We start from the raw sequence: 4,906 nt of genomic DNA on the forward strand, positions 1-4,906 counted from the left end.
CTCCCCCAGCAGTTGAAGGATTCCACATACCTGACCAGAACCACGGACTAGTCACTTTTGCAGCCCCCATGTTTTCTCTCATAGACATTTCATACATACACATCTAACCTGTCTTAGTAACCGCTTCTTAGAGGACCCAAGCTCAGTCAGCGGTCAACCAACTTGACAACTTCCTCCAACCTTTACTTGATCTCTTTGCTGATTTTTCAGTGACTAACATACTCACCTTCTGAAACGCTGCTCCACTTTAACTTTCACAATGTTGTCATACCCCACTTCTCCCCGGGCCCCCTAAGAGTTTCACCTACTAATTCAAGATTCAGTTCCAGCCCTCTTATTGATTGATGTTGCTCCCTGATTCACTGATGTTCCACATACTTTGCAAACAGAGGTACTCTCTTTGTTCCAAACTATCTTTTTAATTTTTCTTTTATTTCAAATAGATTTTTTTCTCACAGAATATATCCTGATCACAGTTTCCCCTCCATCCGCCCCTCCCAGTTCCTTCCCACTTTCCTTCCCATCGGGATCCCACCCCCTTTCTGTCTCTCATTACAAGACCAACAGGCTTCTAAGGGATAATAATAAAACAAAACAAAATAAGATAAAATAAAACAAAAACTAGAGCCGGGCGGTGGTGGTGTATGGGAGGCAGAAGCAGGTGGATCTCTGTGAGTTCAAGGCCAGCTTGGTCTACAAAGTCCAGGACAGCCAGGGCTAACACAGAAAAACCCTGTCACGAAGAAACAAACAAACAAAAAACCCCAAAACAACAACAACAACAACAACAACAACAAAACCCAAAACAAAAACTAACACATCTCAACTGGACCAAATCAGAAAGAAAAAGAGCCCAAGAAAAGGCACAAGGAACACACTGAGTTCACTTTCTGTTGGCCATCTACTACCGGGCATGTGACCTACCCTTAAGAGTAATTTGTTTCCCCTTCAGTGAGACTCCCTTGGAGGAAACTAAATTTTCATTTATAAATAGTGTCAATTGGAGATGGCTTCTGGATTAGGGATGGGAGCGTGTGTCTATTTCTCTTTTCAGTTCTAGCACCCTTCTGATGCAGACCTGTGCAGGCCCTGTGCCTGCTGCCTCTGTCTCTGTGGGTTCATATATGCATCGATCCTGTTGATTTAGAGGACCTTGTTTTCTTGATATCCTCCATTCCCTTTGGCTCTTATACCTCTTTCTGCCTCTTTTTCTACAGGGTCCCCTGAGCCCTGAGTGGAGGGATTTGATGGAGACATCCCATTCAGGGCTGAGTGTTCCAAGGTCTCTCACTATGTATTGTCTGGCTGTGGGTCTCTACATTTGTTCCCATCTGCTGTGGGAGGAAGCTTCTCTGATGATGGTTGAGCCAGGAATCATTTTATTGATATGTTCTGTTAGTAGAACAGTAGTATTTGGTTTTACCCTACATCTCTGAGCTATCTAGTCTCAGGTTCGTGGCCATCTAAGCTGTGTCAGGTATGGGTTCCATCTTGTGGAGCCGGCCTTAAATTGAATCAGATATTCATTGGTTACTTCTACAGGCTTTGTGCCACCATTGCACTAGCCTATCTTGCAGGCAGAATACCAATGTAGATCAACAGGTTTGTTTCTAGGTTGGTGTTTATGTTTCTCTTTTGGTAGCATTGGTAGCATGCAGAGTACCTTTCTGTACTAAAAATGCTAGTATTTAGGTGGGCGAGAAAGCTCTGTGGAGTTACCATCTAGACCTCTCCTTGTTCAATGACTTGTGTAGGTGTTGTCATCAGCAATGGGGCCTTGCCATCAGCCATGCTACCTCTTTACAAATATTTTTACTGCAGCCTGGTGGAAAATGTTGTCATCTAAATCAAGTGAGCTTGCAGTCCATTACATTAAGGATAATCTCCCCTCTGGAATAAAGAGTAGCCTTGTTCCCTGTCTAGTGTGAAAGATTCAGATTTCATTATTAGTCCACACGTTAGATTAGGATTTAGTGGAAGTCAAGTAACTAATGAAGTTTTTAGATCAGGCCTGTTTTTGTTCATTTTCCATTACTACAAGAAAAACATCTGAGGCTGGGTACTCCATAAAGGAAAGAGGTATGGCCCAGGATAGTGGTACACATTTGTTATTCTAGGCTGAGGTGGGAGGATTGCCATGAATTTAAGGCCAGCCAAAGCTATATAGTGAGTACCAGGCCAACCAGGGCTGCATAATGAGATCCCATCTTGGAGGGAAAAAAGAAAGAAGTTTATTTATTTCAGTGTTGGAGGCTAAATGTTCATAATTAGGTGACTCCATCAATTAGCGTCTATTGATGGTCCTTTTAATGTCATCACTTGTACAGATGGCATCATGGTGGGAACAGGTGTGACAGGAGAAGATCACATGGTATTCAGAAAGCCAAGTGGTGGAGACGGGCTAGTGACTCTTTTAGACCAATCCTTTTGCAAGTACTAACTCAGGTTCCTCGAGAGCTGTGCCAGCTCCCCTAGGAGCAGTGTTCTCTAATGACTTAACCACCTTGAGCTAAGCTCTACCTTTTAAGAGTCCCACTACTTTACAAACACTGCCACACTAAGGGCCAAGTTCTCAATATATGAGCTCTTGGGAATAAAACAATCCATATCACAGCAAAGTCTATCTCACAAGTGGCCCACTGCATTTTCAAACTTACCCTGTGGTCTTTTCCCTGTTTTCAGAATGCATATTTATTTATTTTTTAAAGATTTATTTATTTATGTTCTGTCTTCCTGTACAGCTGCATTACAGACGAAGGCATCAGATCCTATTATAGATGGTTGTGAGCCACCATGTGGTTGCCAGGAATTGAACTCAGGACCTCTGGAAGAGCAACCAGTGCTCTTACCCACTGAGCCATCTCTCCAGCCCCCAGAATGTATATTTAGAATAAACATATTCCACAATGGGCATTGTGTCTCCATAGCTCCCTGACCTTTGGAATGAGGACTGCTATGGTAGAAAAGGCCTGGTGGAAACCATTACACCTGCCTCGACTAAACAGTAAGGCAAAAGCAGCATTCCACTGCTTCAAGGACTGCAGAAATCAATCCTAAATCAAGACTGAAATATTTAAGGGTGATGGGCCCCACTTCTTTCCCATTCGACTCACCTGTGCAGAAAACAAGTGGGTCTTACAGAATTACAATAAAGTGTGTCAGGTGGTGACTCCAATGTCAGTTGCTTTCATGTATGTGGTTTTCTTACTTGAAAAAATGTCCTCTTCCTCCTAGTGGTTTAGGATGTAGCTATTGTCGTGATCTTTTGATTCTCTATGCCTGTCAGTAAAGACCGCCAGCTGGTCTGATACATATCCCTTCCGTTTGATAATGGAGTGCTTCATTTGTGGTTTGGTAACCAGACAATGCCTAGTTCATCATAGACGGCTCACTTGCAAATGGCAGGGCCAACAATATACCTTCACAGTCCTTACTTTGTGTTACTGCTTTTCCTTTCCAGAGGATTTCATGTTGGTTTCTAAAAGTAATACTATGCAGACTAGATCTGCTGTGTGGGAAACAGCGACTATTCTTAGCAAATGGCTGAGACAGTTGTGCAATAGAGGAGGATGTCAAGACATAAAGTAAAAACCATTGCCCATTCTGCCACAGTCAAGTGTCTTCTGGAAGCACCATGAGCCTCATTTTGGTAGCTACTTCAGTTCACTGATCAAATGACCCCAAAACTGCTAGTTTTGAGTGATATCACAAGCTTTTCAATTGATCCGGGCTGTTGTGCAAAGTACTCTGCCTCTTGTGCCCTATACTCTGCAAATGATAGTGTAATGTCAGTGACAAACAGAAATTTCTGTTTGGAACCTTTGGCAAGCCCATGTAGGTGAATCACAAGGCAGCCACTTGGGATTTGTGAGCAAGGTTCTATCATCCATTGCAGAAAACTACTCTTACTTTGAGAACTAGTCTGTGGATGCCCTTAGCCCTTGATAGGGTTTAACCATGGTTCACCACGCTACCATGCAATCTGAGCTGTCCATGGCAAACTAGGCAAACCACAAAAGAAGCACTCCAGCAGTCCACTATTGAATGGCAGTAATATGTATCAGACTAGGCTTTAGTATAGCCCAGAAGTTCAGGTACATTGTGAGCCACCATGTGAGTGATGAGAATCAAACCTAGGTCCTTTCGTGAGTGGGAATCCACATTGCTGGACCCATTCCTAACCTTGGTCCCTGCTACCATGGCCCATTGGACAATGACAAGAGTATCTGTCTGAAGAAAGAAGCGAACTGGTATTCATAAAACGTGAGACTTAATCATTAAATCGCCTCTGTTCTTGCTGTCTTTGTCTTTCAGAGAGCACTGACACAAGACACAGAGCTCTTCCTCGGTGAGTTCTGTCCACTTACCTCTTCTACAGACCTCATTGCTACCAATTTTCAAATTGTGTTCCATGTCCCTTATCATTCATACAAAGCCCTGTTCATAGGCCATGAATCTGCATAGATGTTTCTCACCATTAGGCAAAACAAACAAACATCCAGGGGCACTGCTCAAAATCCCTTTCACTACTGTCCTCCTGTGAGCCGCAGAAAGGAGCTATAGTGCTGTAAAAATGCGTGGAACTATATTAAACCAGGCCTAAATGTTTTCTTCTTCAGTCAACTATTTGCAGGGAAAACACAGGGCAACTATTCAAAGTTGCAGTTACCCAGCATGGAGGATCTTACAGTTTGATTTTTTTAAAAAGTCCCCAGCAGGTATATGCCCTTGAACGCTAGATAGCTATTCATGCATATTAAGAGTAAGAGGGTAATACTGATGGAATTGGAGCCAGAGGCATTTAGTATACCTGACCCCTGGGCCTGGTATACTGAGATATGGCAAAGAGAGGAAGCCATCGGGATTTAAGGGCAAGGATGCCTCTTCATGGAACAATCCATCCTCT

The sequence above is a fragment of the Acomys minous genome, assembly GCF_964271855.1.
Source record: "Acomys minous genome assembly, chromosome: 7".
Lineage (NCBI taxonomy): Eukaryota > Metazoa > Chordata > Mammalia > Rodentia > Muridae > Acomys > Acomys minous.